Here is a 22,450-nt window from a genome sequence, read left to right as displayed (position 1 = left end):
ATACATGTGACCCTAGGTGAAAATTTTGAATTCAATGGCATAAACTTGTATTTTTCACGCTTCCGTTCCTTTAATAAATAAAAACAAAATACAAGAAAAATTAAAGAAAAATAAAAGATAGAAAATGAAACTAAGTTAAATGAGCCGGTACCATAGCGATGGGTGACCGCACTGGGAAGCTAAGGCGAAGGCAATTGCCGACCCTAGGACTGTGGGGAACCCTCGAAATTAAATTTTGGGACATAATTAAAGGTTTATTGAAATATAATTGATACTAGAAATATCAAAGAAAAATTAATAAATTAGTATAAAGAAAAATGAAAAATCGAGAAACAGACAAAAATCGATGTTATCGAAAAATCGAGAATACAACCCCAAGCAGGGCATTTTGGTCATTTGACACCTAGAGTTACCTTTTGACCTCAATGTCCATTAAAAATAAATGGTATTAAACTTTGAAAATGTCATGAAAAATTTAATTGTAGTACATTATATGAATAGTGAAGGAAATGGGGCATAAAATCTAATTTATGAAACTTTAAATAATTAAACATTAAAATGGAACTTAGTGCTCTACTAACTTGAATCTTGGGGCAGCAATATAAGCCTTGGGATAGCAGAAACCACTTCATCTTCAACCTTCCACAAACCAGCCAAAGCTCACCATGGAAGAACTCCATAGCCAACCATGGAATGACCACCTTGTAATCATGTTCTAGCCATCCTTTCTCACTAGTGTCTTCATTAAAGCTTATGCATTCAACTTGAGGAAGCCATTGGTAGCAAGAAGAAAGGGATTTAGTGAGTTTTTAGCAAGCTCCAAAAGAAGTAAGTGTCCAAATCCCCTCCCTTGCTTTAGTAAACTTCATGTTTAGGTTTAGGTGAGTTGAATTATAACACCCCTATATTTGGTAGTGCGTTCTACTGTTCTGGTGACCAGTGTCTGTCCAAACAGCTAGGATGCCTAGAACTACATTTAAATGTTAGTGAGAAGACATAAAATAACGAAATACAAGAAAGGGAAATACAAGAAAAACAAAGGAAAAATAATAGCAATGAAATGTAACCAAGTTAAACGAGCCGAAAACCGTAGCGATGGGTGATCGCACCGGGAAGTTGTGGCATGGATCGTTGACTAGCCCTGAACTGCGGGAAACCCTGAAAAATATTTTTAAGACTTAAATAAACATCTATTGAAGTATAAATGATATTAGAAATATCAAAGAAAAATTAAGTAATTAGTACAAAGAAAAACGAGAAATCGAGAAACCGACAAAAATCGGTGTTACCGAAAAATCGAGAATACAATCCGAATAGGGGCATTGTGGTCATTTGACACCCTGAGTTGCCTTTTGACCTAAATTTCCATTAAAAATAAGTGACATTAAAGTTGGAAAACCCCATGAAAAAAAATGAAATTTAAATAAATAATAAATAAGGAAACTTTTGGGGTAAGATTTTGAATAATGAAAAGTTTAACATTAATTTATCATTAAGCTAAGTTAGTGGACCATTATACATCATATAATATCATAAGTAGACAGAAATATCCACTAACTTTCTACATTCATCATCTTCTCCACTTAATCTTCATTTGGCCGAACCAAAAACTCTCCCAAGGTTCATCCATGGCCGCCCACCTTTTAAACCTCCATGCACTTCTCATTTAGCCACCATTTCCTTAAGAGTTCTTTATTAAAGTTGTACTATACACCTTCGGCAGCAGTTTGGGAGCAAGAAGGGAGAGATTTGAAGAGGTTTGACAGGTTCCATTTGAGGTACATGTCCATTTCTTCATCCTTTCTTCATTAAAGCTTGTGTGGGTGTTGTGGTGAGTGGATTTATGGAAGAAAAGTTGAAGTTTGGTGAGTTAGGATGATATTACATTTGGCAGCCATGGTAGTTCAATATATTAACTTGTTTTCTTCATGTATTTGGTGATTTGGGGTATTGATTTAAGTGTTTAAATGTATTGAAGTTGATTTCCATATATAAAGTTTGAATGGTAAGCTTGAAAAGTGAAAATGGAAGTTTGATATGTATGTGTATTATTTTGGAAGCCTCATGATGAAGATTGAAGTGTTTAAATTCATAAAAAGGTTGTTGAATTATGGTACTAAAAGTGGCAGCTTATGTGTATGATTGAGTAGAGAATAAATGTGTAATTTGATGATGGAAGTTATGTGTAATAATTAGGGGTGTTTATGCGTATATATTATTGGGTTTAGACTTTGTGAATTATGATTACATTTGGTGTATTGTGAAATTGTTATATTCTGTCCAAGTGGACTTATAATGTAAAGTAATGAATTGTTATGGTTAGTGCCAAATGCAGAATAGTTTGGGGAAGTGAAGATGTAGTTCGTAAATATGTGTTTGATTTGGTGTTTAAGAGGCATATAGAGGGCAGTGTGCAAATGAGCCTATAATCCTAAGTGTGTGACTCCAATTGGTATGATGCTAATTGGAGGTGAAACTAGGCACAAAATGTGCCAACTTTCATGAAAAAAGCCTACCTAAATTCTGTCCAAAAAGAGACATAAGAATTGACCAAATCCGGATTAGTGACTTTGCAAACCTAAAAATTGATCATTTGTACAGTAGTCAGTGTTTTAGCCATAACTCACTCAAAACAGGTCTAATTGACCTAAAATTTATACCATGGATAGTCTAGACATAAAGCTACAACTCTTATGAAGACACCAAAACCCAGAAATAACCGTAAGCAAGTCAAAATGCTTGCAAAATTTCGGGTATAAAAACTGCCAGAACCGAAAATGACCTAAAAATGACCTAAGTTTGCCATTTTAGTGCAATCTGACCAGCAATAGTAAAATGACCATAACTTGGTCTAGTAAACTCCAAATGACCTAAAATTTGTGGTAAAAGTTCACTAAGACATTGACCTACAAGTTTGTAAGTCGGACCAGAACCCAAAAATCGAGGAAACTAGGTCATCCGACTAGGTCAAAATAGCATACCGAAATCCGATAAATTGCAATAAAATGCAATAGACTTGAAAATGAATTTGGTAACATGTATCAATACTAAAGGACTATAAAATGTGACGTATTAGTAACATTAAAATTTATTCCCCTAGAGTGCATTAAGGGTCAACATTATAGGTTGACTAAGAAAAACAATAGTATTAAATAAAATTAATTATTGAACCTTATTATTAGAGACAGTTTAAATGAGTACTGAAACACTTTAAATTGTGTGTTTCAGTTAGCAAAGACTCAAGGAAGGGGAAGGAAACACTGAGTCAGGGCCAAGAGGTTACTCTTCAGAGGTTTATGTGCAACAGTTAATTCTTTTGAATTTTCAATTAAAATAAATTATGACAATTTATCTGTTAATGTTTAAATTGTGGAAATTTGTTTGAATGATATTTGATAGATACTTATTGCTTGAAAAATATTGCAAATGGTTTGAAACCACAGCTATCATATATATTGATTGAATTCCTCGCTAGCTTATCTAGTGGGACGAATTGGCTTTGAATTCCCTCTCTGACTGAAGTGTTGAGGTGTGTGTTAGTTGAGGACGAATAGGATGAGTACTCATATAATTGCTAGCTAACTATGTTATTCCTCACTAGCCATTGGCTTTTGGGACGAATTGGACTATGGAATCATGATTAAGCTGTGTGTGTGATTTATTGATTTATTGTGATATTGTGAAATGGAGTTTAATTCTTTATAACATTCACTGTCTTTTGAATTTAACTATGATTTTAAGTATCCACAGTTTATATGATTTATGGTTTATGGTTTATGGTTTTAAATTGCATTTTCTTAATGTTGTGCACAACTGAGACATTGGCTCAGCGATAGCTTTTTCATTGCTGTCGCAGGTAGACAGACAGAGCAGTAGAGTAGGCTGCTTGTGCCACATTTTGGGATTCCGCCGGGTATACTGAGTATAACATATTCTGTATTTTTTGTTGTAATGTATGTGCACTATATGTATATATTGTACTTGGTCTTCAGCAGTTGTAAACTAAAATTGTAAATTATTTTAGCCTGTAAAAATATTGTGACATATTTCTCTATCTCAGATTTTGGAAACACTGGAAAAATTGATATTGAATTGAGTTGACAAATGTTGAAAAATTTATTGTGTTGAACTATTATTGGAGTTTGGGATTGAAGAGATATATTGGAAGTGTTTTTTTTATAGGTTTTTGAAGAACTATTTTATTCAAAATACAGATGGCACTCTGCCAAAATTTTTACAGAAATTATTGCTACTTCAGATTTGTTAATTAGTTCACTTCAGATAAAAAAAATTTTACATCTGTCAAAAGTGCTCACCACTGTAAAATGAAATAAGAGAAGGTTTAAAATTCCTTGCAGCGTATTTAATGAGTTATCAGTAGGCAAAGTTTGGTAATTCATTAGGTATACTACGGGATCATGTTATGCCTTACGGAGGGGTAAGGTGTGACATGAATGGTGAAGAGAATGGAAGAATTTGTTGAGTTATGGTATTGTTCAATATTGGCAGCCTTTAAATTCATGAATTAGTGTTTGGTTTTATGAATTTTCTTGATGAATTATGGTGAAGATGAATTGAGGGCAGTGTATGTGAAGTAATGGTTGGGAGTTATATTTTATAATCAAGTGTTTTCATGTATATATTATGTTGGATTTAACTTTGCAAATTAGGATTGTATAATGTACATGGAACACTTGTATATTCTACCCAAATGGACATGATTGAGATATGATGAATGGTATAGAAGTGTTATGAATGTATATTTATAGTTTTGAGAGGAGGAGAAGTGTCATTTGGAAGCATTCTTTGTATGCAGATTTTATATTGTGAAGGCAGTAGGTAAATTGAACCATAAGTGACAATTGGTGACCCCAATTGGTATGAGGCCAATGGGAGGTGAAACTAAACACAAAATAGGCCAACTTTCATGCAGCAATGTTGCCAAAATTCTGCCTAAAAACTGGCCTTAAAAATGACCTAATCCGGAATTGGTAAGTGCAAGCCTAGATTTTTGACCATATGAACAGTAGTCACTAAGATGACCATAACTCACTCAAAACAGGTCCAAATAACTTGAAATTTTTACCATTTAAAGCTTAGACATAGAGCTACAATTCTTATGAAGACATAAAAGCCCAGAAATTGCCAGAACCAAGTCAAATTGCTTGCCCAATTTAGGGTACCAAAATTGCCAGAACTAAATTTGACCTAAAATTGACCAAATTTTGCACTAAAGATGTAATCCATCCAGTTTTAGTAAATTGACCATATCTTGGTCTATAAAACTCAGAATGACTTGAAATTTGTGCCAAAAGTTCAATAAGACATAGAGCTACAATTTTTCTTCTTTGACCAAAAGCTAAAAACTAAGAGAAATAGGACATTAAGCTAGACCAATCTACCACACTAAAACTGAAAATTTGACATTTGCATACAATGAAGCTTGAAGTAATTTGGCAATAAATGCCAACTTGTGAAAAGGGAAAATTGCACTATATTGGCAGCATATTGAATTACAAATTGTCACATGTTGATACTAGAATCAACTTATCCATGCTATCTAAAAAGGTCAATATTTGCATTGACTTGTGAATTACATAATAACTAGTAAACTCTAAAAATAAAGAATTAAACAATTAATTTGTAATGTGCCCTAGTTTGCTTAGTTAACTAGTTTGGATAGGTTATCATGCCAATAGGATTTTGATAGCTATTCTGTAAATGGCTTTATGCCATACTGTATTTTTATGGCATATTATGCTGCACTGTGACTTTAATAGTGTACGGATATACGGATTGTGTTATTATACTTGGCTTATCGCCGAATTGACTATGTGGCTTTTTAGCCACGCTGTTTACACACCGAGAGACACTTTATGACCAATATTGTGATGGCCCACGGTAATAGGTACCTAGTGCCAGTATATCCGTTTATCTAGTCTGGTTAGTGTATAGGCTACACAGGCAGTTAATTTAAGCATTATTAAATTCAAATAGCTAAATTCAGTTTATTGACATACAGCACCACCAAAATTAGCAAAAATGAAAGGTTCGCAAATAAAAGTAGAATTAACAATTGCAAAGAATATCGATGTCATAAATTCATAAAAAATTCATTTATTTTATTTTAGTATATATTTCTTTATATTTGGCACCACTAAGCAGAATTGCTTAGCGCGTTGCTTTTGCTACGCGTAGGTATTGGAGACACAATTGGGGAGCCCAGCAGACCTACGATCGGGTGAGACATCAGATCTGCACAGGAGTCCAAAGTCATCTACACTACACTGCATACATGGTAGGACTTAGGATCTTATGTAATGACTATCAGTTGTATTTTGATATTTTGTTATGTAATTTTGTATATTCTAAAACTTTAAGGTTTATAATAATTTGTACTTATTAAACTCCTATGGAAAGTGTTTGGATGAATGTAAATTATGATGGTTTGTATTTTGAAACTATGAAATTTTGAGACTGGAAAATTAGTTAGAAGGTTGAGATTATCATATTGAACTGTTTTTAACAAGTTTAGAAGGATAGTTTGTCCGAAATACAGACGGCACCTTGTTGGATTTTTATTACCATTTTTGAAACACTGATTTTATTAAAATATAAAAATAGAACCAGTATGTTATGAATATCATATAAAGACTTCTTAAATCAAATTGAGTTCAGAAAATGAGATAATCACATATTAGGTACTCCGGCACGCCGTGTAGCACGCCTTGCTCAGCTACACTGTAGACGGGTGAGGGGTGTTACATTTAGTGGTATCAGAGCACGATTTAGGCATTTCTGGACCTAGATAGTTTGCATATCATGCATTGCATTGTAAGTATTAAGATGATTCTAATGCAGATCATTTGATTTGTTATTTTGATCAGAATATGGACTCCACATCGCAGAGAGCGGTCGATGAGGAGGTGGAGAGTCATGCTCCATCTATGACTGAACCAGGAGACAGGAGGGAACCTGCTCCACCAGTACCAGATGCAACAGCCACATTTCAGCAAATGAATGAGTTCTTTAGACAGATGGCAGGAGTTATGCCACCACCACCACCTCCACATTAAAAATCTCATATGGAGAAACTTAGAAAGTTCGGAGTAGTGGATTTTCTAGGCAAAAGGGAAGATGATTCTGTCACAGCTAAAAACTGGTTGGACAGAACTGGAAGAGTCTTGAAACAACTTCATTGTACTCTAGAGCAGAATTTGGAAGCTGTTGTATCACTACTACAAGATGATGCATACCAATGGTGGGATACAGTGACTACTGAGGTGCCACCAGATCAAATAACTTGGGATTTCTTTCTCACTAAGTTCAGAAAAGAAGTATGTGGGTAGTGTATACCTGGAAGAGAAGAGAAGGGAATTTATTACTCTACGCCAGAAACAGCTGACAGTGGCTGAATATGAAAGAGAATTTTTCAGACTGAGCCACTATGGGCGGGAAATAGTCTCTAATGAGGCCGAGAGATGCAAGAGATTTGAGGAAGGACTCAATGATAACATTAAAGTAATGATTACAGCCTTGGGGATTACAAAGTTTTCCAAGTTAGTGGAAGCCGCACTGAAGGTCAAAAAAGTTAGAATAAATGAGTAGAATATAAGGGACAGATAGCAAAAAAGAGGTCAAGGTCCTTGCCCATCACATCTCATATGAGGTTCAATCCTTTACCTAGCCCCTAATGCTCAAAATTTCAGGTATATCCATTATTGACTTATCTTGCATTTGTTAAGTTGATCCCATTGAGCCAGTAATTATACAAATAATTTTAATGTCCTTAGGTACATCCAATATTGGCCACCAAACCATTTATATATTTACAACATCTCATGCTTAACAATTATTCTTAAGAAAATCTCTTAAATTAATTGCATCATATGCAAGTATTTAAAATTTCTTAAAATAATTGCCTCAATGGAGGGCCCATGTTATAATTACTTTAATTATACCATTTCCAACTTAATCATTCGTTTGGAAGATTTTGTGGTCGTCCTAATTACTATTATGTTCTCACTTTGCACATTATCCATTTAGCATGCATATATCATATACTTGCATACAATCCCATACATCTCTTGCATTCATGGATAAACAATAAATATGGTATGATCATGGACTTTCTAAGGGATTCAATTTTGAGCCACTAAGAATTGAATCAGGGCATTCCTAGGTGCATTTCATTCATTCATATTACAAGAGTTGTTGAAGGAGTACATAATCAACACTTGATCTTGAATTCCTCCCACTGGTCCCACCAATGCTCTTGACCTCCTTGATCTTCTTGCAATCCAATTACATAGTAATCCTTGGCATACCAAGGCAAATTTACAAGAATCAAATAAATGAAATTACAATCCCAAAAATATTATAACCTTTATGATACATGCCCAAAATAAATTAAAGTAAATTAATAAATTTGCAACCCAAAGAAACATAAAAGAAATAAATCCAATCACATTGGTCTTTTATTATCCATGATCATCCATCATGCATATCATTATTTAATAATTAAATAAAACATACATACTTAAATTAAATTGAATATCTCATATTCAACTTAAAAATCCATATTTGAATATGATTCAAACAAATTTAAAAATTCAGATTTGAATCACATTCAAACAAATTTAAAAACTTAAATTAAATTGAATATCTCATATTCAACTTAAAAATTCAAATTTGAATATGATTCAAACAAATTTAAAAATTCAGATTTGAATCACATTCAAACAAATTTAAAAATTCAGATTTGAATGACATTCAAATAAATTTAAAAATTTAAATTTGAATCACATTCAAATAAATTTAATTGTGAGATTATATTTCTAATTAAACAATTTAATTAGACATAAAATGGACCTTAGATCATACAATAATTGCACATTAAATATCCATCATACCTTGTGCACCATAGTGGTGCCACAAGCATGTGCACCATGGTGTTCATTAAACATACCGGCACTTTTGCTTTGCAACCAGCAATGAACTAATCATCTCATAATCAAATCACACAATTAAATCTTATAATCAACAATCTAAATGGCAAATATAGTGGCTCTGATACCAATTGAAGGAGTGGAAGCATGAAAAACATAAGTTTAGATCATTGAATTCAAAATTTTTCTTCTAGGGTCTCATGCATCATACAAGATTCATTTTTATCTATTTGATTTCAATGATAATCAGCATATTAAAACACTTTTAATATATTTTTGGATCTAAATTTGTCATTTAAGATTTTAGAATTAACAGATTAATTCATTAGAACCCTAGATTAGATCAAGAACAAGTGCACTAACCTTTTGATGCACTGCAGTTGTGTTTGGAACATTTGGGAAGCACCAAGGACACCAAATGTTATCCCTCTAGCTTGTCCACACTAAGATCACCAATGGTAGCCCCTTGAACAGCTTCTCAAGCCTTTCCAATTAATTAGAAAATTAGGTTTTGCCTTTAGAGATGCTATAGTTGCATACAGGACACTTGAAATGATTTCTAGTAATTTTAATTCAAGAGAATGTTGGCAATTCTCTTTGAATTGATGAGAGATGAAGAAGAAGAGAGGAAGAGCACTCCAAGGGTGGCAGCACATATGAAAGAACATCAGCTTTTTATTTTTCTTTTCATCCTTTCCCTTATATAGCTAGGTCACCACTTAAAACTCTTGCCACATGTCACCTTCTGATTGGCTCTTAGTTTAATTGACCCAATCACATTGTGCCAAGTGTCAAACTTAGATTTAATCTTGACTTTAATCATCTTACATGATTAAAAGACAATTAACAAGCTTATGTGTAGTGCCATATGTCAACATCTCATGGTGCCACATGTCACCCTGTGAAATGACCAAAATACCCTTGTGTCTTAATTTTGAGTTCTCAACTCAAAATAATTATTTCTCTTCTTCTAATCAATTTATATCAAATATAAATTAATTAATTAATCTCTATTAATTAATTTCTCATAATTAAATTCATATTTAAACATTTTAAATATAAATTTAACTTATACTATACATCCAATAACCTAGATTTGGTTTCAAGCCATGCTAGGGACTTTATAATCTAATTTCAAACCAAACCTATTTAATTAATCAATTAAACTCTTTAGCTAATTAATTAAATCACATTTTACTTGGTGATTACTTGTGTATGTGTGTGACTCACTAGGCTCATCACTAATTGGCAATTAGATATGATATCAACTCTTAATATCATCAGAACTCTTTCTTACCATAAATGATTTCTCTAAATCATTTTATTAACCTCATAGACCATGGTTAACACCTGGTATAGCATGCCATGGCCACCTAATTAGTAATAAGATTTACCTTAAATGAACCTATAATCATATGTTACCATGCACTAGAATCTCTCTGTTGCAAAATCCCAATTCGAGCTGGAGTCATAGTTTATGTCAAGCCCCATTTGCTATGAATATTATGTTCTCTTTTAATTCCAGTTCTTAATTAAAAGATTTTTCTCATCAGAAACTCTTTTCTGATTAAATCTATCTGTCCTGGCCAGGAACTTGAAACATCAAGAACAATTAAATAAATATAGGATTTTATCCCTATTTACTTAGGGTAACAGATTCCATCTTGATCAACACCTACCTCCATATATAGCTAGTATGAGCAAACACATGCTCATATACCCATACACAGTACAAGTATGAAAGCAGTATAAAACTTAAATCGCCTATATACAAGATAACTGTGTTATGTCAGGTCTAAAGATTATATGCACTGGTATGATTTATGACAATGCATTGACAAGAGTAAACTCCACGTGCTTGTCATAAATGTCACTGGTTTGGCCTACTTATCATGCATAAGTGCCTATCATATTTGTTATATAGCATGAGACTCACTATTCCATCTTATTTTTATCTCATATAAATACATTGGGAACAAACATGAATACAATCTTTCTAGATAAGTCATGTTCTGTGTGAAGTATCCTTGATTATGAACCAATTTATGATACTTTGTGCTAGAAATACTATCACTCATATTCTTAACATCTTAATAATAGAATTTCTAACAAAATATCAATGGACCTTTTCTATTACACATAAATATATTATATAAACAGAAAAGTGAAATGCCTTTTATTAATAAAACATGTACAAGATACATACTAAATGATATGCTCTAAGGCATACTACTAACACAAAGCCACTATATTTGCCATTTAGATTATTGATTATATGATTTAATTGTGTGATTTGATCATGAGATGATTGATTCATTGCTGGTTGCAAAGCAAAGGTAGCGGCTTGATGAAGAACACCATGGTGTACATGGTTTGATGCATTCAACCATGCACATGGATGTTTGGGCTTATTTGTGGGCTTGGTTTCAAGGCCCATAATTAGGCCCATGACTAATTAAAGTGTTTAATTAGGAGTTTTAAATCACACAATTAAATTTTAATTCAAATCTAAATTTTTAAATTTGTTTGAATGTGATTCAAATTTGAATTTTTAAATTTGTTTGAATGATATTCAAATTTGGATTTTTAAGTTGAATATGAGATATTCAATTTAATTTATGTATGTATATTTTATTTAATTGTTAAATAGTGATATGCATGATGGATGATCATGGACAATAAAAGACCAATGTGATTGGATTTATTTCTTTTATGTTTCTTTAGGTTGTAAATTAATTAATTTATTTTAATTTATTTTGGGCATGTATTATAAAGGTTGTAATATTTTTTGGGTTGTAATTTCATTGGTATGCCAAGCATTATGATGTAATTGGATTGCAAAAAGATCAAGAAGGTCAAGAGCATTGGTGGGACCAGTGGGAGGAATTCAAGATCAAGTGTTGATTATGTACTCCTTCAGCAACTCTTGTAATATGAATAAATGAAATACACCTAAGAATGCCCTGATTCAATTCTTGGTGGCTCAGATTTGAATCCCTTAGAAAGTCCATGATCATACCATATTTACTATTATCCATGAATGCATGAGATGTATGGGAATGTATGCAAATATATGATATATGCATGCTAATTGAATAATGTGCAAAGTGAGACCATAATAGTAATTAGGTTGACCACAAAATCTTCCAAATAAATGATTAAGTTGAAAATGGTATAATTAAAGTAATTATAATATGGGCCCTCCATTGAGGCAATTATTTTAACAAATTTTAAATACTTGCATATGATGCAATTTGTCACACCCTACCCCTCTGTAAGGCATAACATGATCCCGCAGTATATCTAATGAATTACCAACTTCGTCTACTGATAACCCATTAAATACACTACAAGGGATTTTAAACCTTTTCTTACTTCTTTTTATAGTGGTGAGCACTATTTATAGGTGTTAAAAAAATTTTTAACTGAAGTGAAACAAAATAGCACATTTGAAGTATTAATAATTTATGTAAAAATTTTGGCAGAGTGCCATTTGTATTTTGAATAAAACAGTTCTTCAAAAAGCTGTAAAAAGCACTTTTAATATTTTTTTCAATCCCCAAACTCCAATATCCAATCAATACAACAAGTTTCTCAACATTTGCGAACTCAAATCCACAATAATTTTCCGGTGTTTTCAAAAGCTAAGATAAAAGAAATATATCACAAATTTTACAAGCCAAAATAATTCATAATTTATTTTACAACTTTAATGTACAATTTTAAGTTACAATTTCAAGTTACAACAGCTCAAAATCAAGAACAATACATACATACAGTGAACATACATTACAATACAAAATGCAAAATATGGTATACTTAATATACCCGATGAACTCTCAATGAAGCACTAGCAGCTTTGTCTGCTGCCCTGTCAGTCTGTTTACCTGCGACAGCAATGAAAAGCTGTCGCTAAGCCAATGTCTCAGTGGTGCACAACATTAACAAAATGCAACTTTAAATCACAAATCATAAGTCATATAAATAGTGGATACTTAAAACCATAGTTAAATTCAAAAGACAGTCAATGTCAATAAGAATTTAAACTCCATTTCACAATATCACAATAAATATCAATAAATCACACATAGCTTAATCATATTCCAAAGTCCAATTCATCCCAAGAGCCGATGGCTAATGAGGAATAACAAAACTAGCTAGCAATAATATGAGTACTCATTCTATTCTTCCTCAACAGGCACGCACCTCAACACTTCAGCCAGAGAGGGAATTCAAAGTCAATTCGTCCCACTAAACAAGCTAGCGAGGAATTCAATCAATACACATGATGTGGTTTCAAACCATTTACAATGCTTTTCAATCAATAAGTATCCATCAAATATCATTCAAACAATTTTTCATAATTTAAAACAATAATATACAAATAGTCATAATTTATTTCAATTGAAAAAAATTCAAAGAAATAACTGTTGTGCACAAACCTCTGAAGTGTAGCCTCTTGGCCTTGACTGAATGTTTCATTCCCCTTCCCTGAGTCTTTGCTAACTGAAACACACAATTTGAAGTGTTTCAGTACTCATTTAAACTGTCTCTAAGAATAAAGCTTAATAATTAACTTATTGAATTCTATTATTTCCTTAATCAACCTAAGATGTTGATCCTCGATGCACTCTAGGTAAATTAGGTTTTAATGTTACCAATATGTCACATTTGTAGCCTTTTAGTATTGGTACACGTTACCAAATTCATTTCCAAGTATGTTGCATTTTATTGCAATTTGTCGGATTTCGGTATACTAATTTGACCTAGCCGGATGACCTAGTTCTCTCGGTTTTCGGGTTTCGGTCAAAATTACAAACTTGTATGTATATGTCTTATTGCACGTGGAGCAAAATTTCTGGTCATTCTTAGTTGTGTAGACCAAGTTATGGTCAATCGACCAATGCTAGACAGAATGCACCAAAATGGTAGGTTTAGGTCATTTTTAGATCACTTTTGGTTCGGCCAGTTTTTGGACCTGAAATTGTGCAAGCTATTTGGCTTAGTTTTGGCCATTTCTGGGCTTTGGTGTCTTCATAAGAATTGTAGATATATGTCTCAAATATTTAGAGTAAAAATTTCAGGTCAATTAGACCTGTTTTGAGTAAGTTATGGCCAAAAAACTAACTGCTGCCCAAATAGTCAATTTTCAAGTTTTCAAAGCACTAATTCGGATTTTGTCATTTTTCAAGTCACCTTCTAGGCAGAATTTTGGTAAGCTTCCTTCATGAAAGTTGGCTCATTTTGTGCCTAGTTTCACCTCCAATTGGTCTCATACCAATTGGAGCCACACACTTAAGGTTCTAAGCCAAAACATACACTGCCCTATTACAATTTGTTCATCCTTTACCAATTACACAACCTATGCTTACCAAGTTCACTTTTCCATGCCAATTCTGATTTGTACCATAACATTAACACATTTAGCAACACATTTTTGGTCATTTTGGCAGCTTGTAACCACTCTCAACAAACACTCTATAATACAGAATTTTCCAAGTCCAATTACATCAATTAACCACATGACATACCTCATTTATATACCTAATCCTAATTGATCAAAATCAACAAAACACTTTCATTAACTCATTAATCAGTATTGATACACATGAAATAATGTTCTCCTAAGTACATCAAAGTAGCCCAAATTTGTACATATGCACCAAACTTCCATATTCATTTTACAACCCTACTTCAAAGTCTATTTCAAGCACATACGTGACAAGTAAACTCTAGTACATGTAAGCCCTCCAATCAACCTCACTAATCACTATATACATGAAAGAACAAATCATATTCCCATGGAGTTCAAGGCTGCCAAAATTGAACAAATTAACTACTCATCAAACTTCAAAAATCCTTCCATAAATCAACTACCCACAACGCCCATTCAAAGTTTAATGAAACAAGAATTAAAAATACATACTTACCACTTTTGAAATTTTTCAAAACCTCACCAAAACTTAACATTCTTGCTGCCTATCTACTGCCCAAGTTGTGTAGAACAACTTTAGTGAAGGAAAATGCAAGGATCTTGACTTGAAGATGGAAGAGTGAAGCTTGCATGCAATTCGGCCATGGAGGTTTCCTTCACTAAATTTTCAGCTGGTTTTGCAAAATGAGGAAGATGAAGGCATATTCTGTCCATATATTGATTACATGTCCACTTAAGTGGAGTTAGTGGAGCACTAATAGGATTAAAAGTAATTTTAAATGTTAAACTTTCATAATTTAGTTTTTATCCCCCATTTCTTTCACTATTCTTATAATGTGTCACAATTTTTTTTCATGACATTTTCCAAGTGTAATATCATTTATTTTTAATGGATATTTAGATCGAAAGACAACTCGGGCTATCAAATGACCACAATGCCCCTGTTCGGGTTGTATTCCTAATTTTTCGGTAACATCGAGTTTTATCATTTTCTCGATTTCTCGTTTTTCTTTGTACTAATTAATTAATTTTTCTTTTATATTTCTTATGATATTTATACTTCAATAAGTCTTTAATTATGCCTTAAAAATATTTTCCAGGGTTCCCTGCAGTCCAGGGCTAGTCAATGGTCCACGCCGCAACTTCCTGGTGTGGTCACGCATCGCTAGGGTTCTCGGCTCATTTAACTTGGTTACATTTCATTGCTATTGTTTTTCCTTTATTTTTCTTGTATTTTCTTTTCTTGTATTTCATTATTTTATGTCTCCTCACTAATATTTAAGTGTAGTTCTAGGCATCCTAGTTGTCTGGACAACACTGGTCACTGGAACAGTAGAACGCACTACCGAACATAAGGGTGTTACAATTCTCCCCCCCCCCCCCCACTAAAAAAAAAAATTTTGTCTCAAAATTTTACCTGGCATCAGTTTCTAAACAGCTGTGGGTGCTGTCTCCTCATGTCCTCTTCACGTTCCCAAGTAGCTTCCTGGCTTGAATGATGGTTCCACAGCACTTTAACCAGGTGTATCTATTTGTTCCTCAACTACTTCACCTCAAATGCCAGAATTTCTATAGGTTCTTCCTCATATGAGAGGTCTGGATTTACCTCAATCTCTTCAACTAATAGTACATGAGATGGGTCAGATCTGTACCTCCTTAACATGGACACATGGAAGACACTATGTATCCTTTCTAGCTCTGGAGGTAATGCTAGCCGATATGCCAAAGGACCTACTCTCTCCAGAACCTCATATGGTCTGATGAAACGAGGACTTAATTTCCCCTTTCTGCCAAATCTCATAATTCTCTTCCAAGGAAAAACTTTGAGGAATACCTTATCACCCGCTGCATATTCAATGTCTCTTCTCTTCAGATCAACATAGGACTTCTGATGGTTTGATACAGCCTTGAGTCGATCTCTAATCAATCTGATCTTTTCCTCTATCTGCTGAATAATTTCTGGTCCAATCATCTTCCTTTCACCTACTTCATCCCAACATAGGGGAGTTCTGCACTTCTTCCCATACAAAGCTTCATATGGAGGCATCCCAATGCTTGAATGGTAGCTGTTGTTATATGCAAACTCAATCAAAGGCAAGTGTGTATCCCAACTACCTTCAAACTCAATCACACAAGCCCGTAGCATATCCTCCAATATCTGAATTACCCTCTCAGATTGGCCATCTGACTGTGGGTGGAATGCTATGCTGAAATTCAATCTAGTTCCTAGGACTCTCTGTAGACTACCCTAGAATCTAGAAGTGAACCTAAGATCTCTGTCAGATACAATCGATACTGGCACTCCATGCAATTTTACAATTTCATATATGTATAATCTGGCCAATCTTTCCAGGGTATAGTCCATCCGAACTGGCAGAAAGTGAGCAGACTTGGTCAGTCTGTCAACTATAACCTATACTGCATCATGACTATTCTATGTCCTTGGAAGTCCCATAACAAAATCCATAGTTATCCGTTCCCACTTCCACTCTGGTATTGGCAATGGATGTAACAAACCTGCTGGTACTTGATGTTCTGCCTTCACTTGCTGACAATTTAGGCATTTGGAAACAAATTCAGCTATATCCCTCTTCATACCCATCCACCAGTAATGCTCTTTTAGCCCTCTGTACATTTTAATTCCACCAGGGTACATAGCAAAAGGAGACTCATGTGCTTCCTTCCTAATGATCTGTCTCAAGTCAACATCACTAAGAATGCACATTCTGCCCTGATGTAGCAATAAACCATCATCTCTCACAGAGAATTCAGGTTTCTTACCTTATTGGACTTCTTTCAGTAGCTTCTGATATTTATCATCACTCTGAGCAGCCATTCTAATCTAATCAATCAACACTGGCTGTACATGCCATGCAACTACTGTCTGTCCTACATCATCAATCTCCAAACTAGCATGTTGTGCTTTCAACTCATGTACCATGGACAAAGGAGAAACTCTGAGACTTACCATAGTCTTGCGACTTAAGGCGTCAGCCACCACATTTGCTTTCCCTGGCTGATAGTCTATTAAGCAATCATAGTCTTTAATCAGTTTTAACCATCTCCTCTGCCTCAAATTTAATTCCTTCTGGGTGCCCAAATACTTTAAGCTCTTGGGATCTGTGTAAATGTAACATTTCTCCCCATACAAATAATGTCTCCAGATCTTCAGAGCAAAAAACAATAGCTGCTAGCTCCAAGTCATGTGTTAGGTAATTCCTCTCATGCGGTTTCAGCTAGCGTGATGCATAAGCAATGACATTTCGATCTTGCATCAGTACACAGCCTAATCCATTGTGAGAAGCATCACTATAAACTGTATACTCTTTACCCCATGTAGGTAAAGTAAGGACTAGAGCTTCTGTCAAACACCTCTTCAACTCATCAAAACTCTACTTGCATTTATTTGTCCATTGAAATTTTACATCTTTTCAAAGCAGCTTAGTCAGTGGAGAAGCTAACATATAAAACCCTTTCACAAACTAGCGATAATATCCAGCTAAACCCAGAAAACTACGAATTTCTGTGATATTCCTGGGTGGCTTCCAATTAAGGAGAGCTTCTGCCTTGCTGGAATCTACCTTGATCCCTTCAGCTAACACAACATGTCCCAAGAAGGAGATTTATTTCAGCCAAAATTCACATTTCGACAATTTGGCGTATAGCTGTTTCTCCCTTAAGGTCTACAGCACAATTCGCAGATGTCTGTCATGCTCCTCTGCATTCCTCGAATATATCAAAATATCATCAATAAACACCACCACAAACTGGTTGAGATATGGTATGAAGATAGTGTTCATCAGATCCATAAAAGCAGTTGGAGCATTAGTTAACCCGAATGGCATTACTAGAAACTCATAGTGGCCATATCGAGTTTTGAAAGCAGTTTTTGGAATACTCTGCTCTTGCACTTTCAACTGATAATAACCAAATCACAAATCAATTTTGGAAAATACAGCTGCACCCTTCAATTGATCAAACAGATCATCAATGCGAGGTAATGGATATTTGTTCTTTATTGTCACCTTATTCAACTGCCGGTAGTCAATACATGAGCGAAGAGTGCCATTTTTCTTCTTAACAAATAATACTGGCGCTCCCCAAGGTGACACACTAGGGCGGATGAAGCCCTTTTTAAGTAGTTCTTGCAACTGTACCTTTAACTCCTTCAACTCTGCTGGTGCCATTCTGTATGGTGTAATGGAGATTCGATCCACACCAGGCAGAACATTAATTTCAAACTGCACTTTTCTCTCTAAAGGTAAGCCTGGCAATTCATCAAGAAACACATCTGGAAAGTCAATCATGGCGTGATGCCTGGCTAACCAATTCATGCCCAAAATGATATCATAATCTCTGAAGAGCATTTCAATGAGATCAGAAAGAAAAGTATGTCCTTGGATCACCAAAGGACAATCCCTATACATTCTATTAACCCTGACCTCTTGTCCTAGCGGACTTGTTACTAGCACCTCAAAGTCCATTTTTGTACATGGAACAGCAATGCAATCAATGATGCTAGCACTCACATAAGAATGGGTAGAACCTGGATCAAATAATACAAATACATCTTGAGTAAAAGTTGAGAAGGTACTAGCCACAACATCAGATGTCTCAGCCTCTTCTCTCTATCTCATTGCATAGACTCTGACTGGAGCACTGCCTTGCTCTGATTGATTCACAGTGCCTTGGCTGCCTGCTGGATTACCTCTACCCCTACCTCTACCTCTGCTAGGTGGTTGTGAACCTCTGGTGGTAGGACTCTGAACTGACCCTTTTGCAGTAGTAGGAGGTGGCCCAACTCTACGAGTACTGGTGCAGTCTTTGGCAAAGTGCCCTATGCCTCCACAGTTATAACAGGCTCCTATGGCCTTGTAACACACCCCACCATGATTTCTTCCACAAGTTTCACATTGGCGGGGAGGGTAGAAACTTCTGGTACTCTGCTGACCAGATAGAGGAGGTTTCTACCCTGAATATCTTCCCCTATCGGACTTTTTACTGAAGGAGCGGAAGCGTGAAAAACACAAGTTTATACCATTGAATTCAAAAATTTTCACCTAGGGTCACATGCACCATGCAAGATTTATTTTTATCTATTTGATTTCAATGATAAACAACATATTAAAACTCTTTTAATATGTTTTTGGATCTGTATTTGCCATTTAAAATTTTAAAATTAATCAGATTAATTTTAGAACCCTAGATTAAATCAAGAACGATTACACTAACCTCTTGATGTGTCTTTGCGCTTTGAGATTTGTCTTCAGGACACCAGATGTTGTCCCTCTAGCTTGTCCACACCAAGAACACCTATGGCAGCCCTTGAACAGCTTCTAAAGCCTTTTCTATTAATTAGAAATTCAAGTTCTGCCTTTTAAGAGATTAGAGATGCAAACAGGACACTAGAAACAATTTCTAGTGTTCTTAATTCAAGAGATTGATGGCTAATCTCTTTGAATTGATGAGAGATGAAGAGAAATAGCTGGAGAGGCTCAAAGTGGCGTGACATATGAGAGGAGAGGCTGCTGGTTATGTTTTCTTTTCATAACCACACTTAAATAGCTAGGTTAACACATTAAACCCTAGCCACATGTCACCTTTTGATTAGCTCTAGGTTTAAGTGACCCAATCACATTGTGCCAAGTGTCAAACCTATATTTAATCTTGATTTTAATCATCTTACATGATTAAAAACATTTGGCAAGCTTATGTGTTATGCCATGTGTCACCATCTCATGGTGCCACGTGTCACAATCGTGAAATGACCAAAATGCCCTCGTGTCTTAATTTTGAGTTCTTAACCCAAAATAATTATTTTCTTCTTCTAATTAATTTATATCAAATATAAATTAATTAATTAATCTCTATTAATTAATTTCTCATCAATTAAATTCATATTTAAATACTTTAAATATAAATTTAATTTATACTACACATCCAATAATCTAGATTTGGTTTCAAGTCATGCTAGGACTTTGCAATTTAATTGCAAACCAAACCTATTTAATTAATCAATTAAACTCTTTAATTAATTAATTAAATCATATTTAAATAGGTGATAACTTGTGTATGTGTGTGACTTACTAGGCTCATCATTAATTGGCAATGAGACATGATATCAACTCTTAATATCATCGAACTCTTTCTTACCATAAATGATTTCTCTAAATCATTTTATGAACCTCGTAGACCATGGTTAACACCTAGCATAGCATGCCATGGCCACCCAATTAGTAATAAGAATTACCTTAAATGAACCTATAATCATATGTTACCATGCACTAGAATCTCTCTACATAAAATCCCAACTCAAGCCGAGTCATGGTTTATGTCAAACTCCATTTGCTATGAATATTATGTTCTCTTTTAATTCCATTCTTGATTAAAAGATTTTTCTCATCGTAAACTCTTTCTCAATAAATCTATCTGTCTGCCAGAACTTGAAACATCAAGAACAATTAAATGAACATAGGATTTTATCTCTATTTACTTAGAGGAACAGATTCCTTCTTGATCAACACCTACCTCCATATATAACTAGCGTGAGCCAACACATGCCCATATACCCATACATAGTACAAGTATGAAAGCAGATCAAACTCAAACTACCTATATACAAGATAATGTGCTATCTCGTGTCTAAAGATTATATGCATCGATATGATTTATGACAAAACATTGACAAGAGTAAACTCCATGTGCTTGTCATAAGTGTCACCGGTTCGCCTACTTATCATTTATAAGTGCCTATCATGTTTGTTATATGGCATGAGACTCACCATTCCATCTTATTAATATCTCATATAAATAACTTGGGAACAAACATGAATACAATCTTTCTGGATAAGTCATGTCCATATTATGAAGTATCCTCGATTGTGAACCTATTTATGATACTTTGTGCTAGAAATATTGTCACTCATATTCTTAACAACTTAAGAATAATATTTCTAACAAAATATCAATGGACCTTTTCTATTACACATAAATATATTATGTAAACGGAAAAGTGGAAATGCCTTTTATTATTAAAAATATGTACAAGATACATACTAAATGATATGCTCTAGGGCATACTACTTACTATCTCCCACTAGCACTAGAGCCATTCATTACAATATCTTAGACCTATCTTCTCAAGATGTCGGTCTAATCGAGTCCGTGACATAGGCTTAGTGAATGGATCACCGGATTTTCACCGATGCTATTTTCTGCATGGCTACATCGCCGCCCAACTATTTCTCCGATAATGTGGTAGCGCCTTTCTATGTGTTTGGATTTCGTGAGACCTTGGTTCCTTAGCTCAGATGATCGCTCCATTGTTGTCACAAAGGTAATGGAACCGCCGACTCAATGGAAGGAACTATCGTAAGTTCTCACGAACTTCTTTATCCAAACAGCTTCCTTTGCAAAGATTCGATGCAAAGAATATACTCACCTCGAGTGGAATCGCAATGTGCTCGCTTTGGAACTCTTCCAACCGATCGCACCTCCATTACAAATGAACACATATCCAGAGGTAGACTTTCTATCATCGATATCCGATTGGAAATCGTAATCGTGATAACCATCCAATTGCAAGTCTCCACCTCCATAAATCAAGAATAAATCCTTAGTTCTTCTCAAGTACTTAAGCATATTCTTGTGACTATCCAGTTGTTCCAAACTGGATTGGATTGATACCGCTAGTCAAACTAACAAAGATATGCGATATCCGCCTAGTACACAACATTGCATACATTAAACTTCCAATAGCCAAGCATATGGAATCCTGCCATCTTATCTCTTTCTTCGTGTGTCTTTGGAGACATCTCTTTAGAAAGGTAGATACCATGTCTCACTAGTAACAATCCTCTCTTGGAATCAAGCATGTTAAACCTCTTTAACACCTTTTCCAAGTATAGACTTTGGGATAAACCAATTATTCTTTTCGCTCTATCTCTATAGATGCGAATCCCAAAAATATAGGTTGCCTCCCCTAAGTCTTTCATGGAGAATGTATTTGACAACCATACCTTTATAGTCGTCAACATACCGTATCATTACCCATCAACGATATCATCCA

The sequence above is a fragment of the Hevea brasiliensis genome, chromosome 17 (genome assembly GCF_030052815.1).
Source record: "Hevea brasiliensis isolate MT/VB/25A 57/8 chromosome 17, ASM3005281v1, whole genome shotgun sequence".
In the NCBI taxonomy this organism is placed as follows: domain Eukaryota; kingdom Viridiplantae; phylum Streptophyta; class Magnoliopsida; order Malpighiales; family Euphorbiaceae; genus Hevea; species Hevea brasiliensis.
This window is presented reverse-complemented; position numbering follows the sequence as displayed.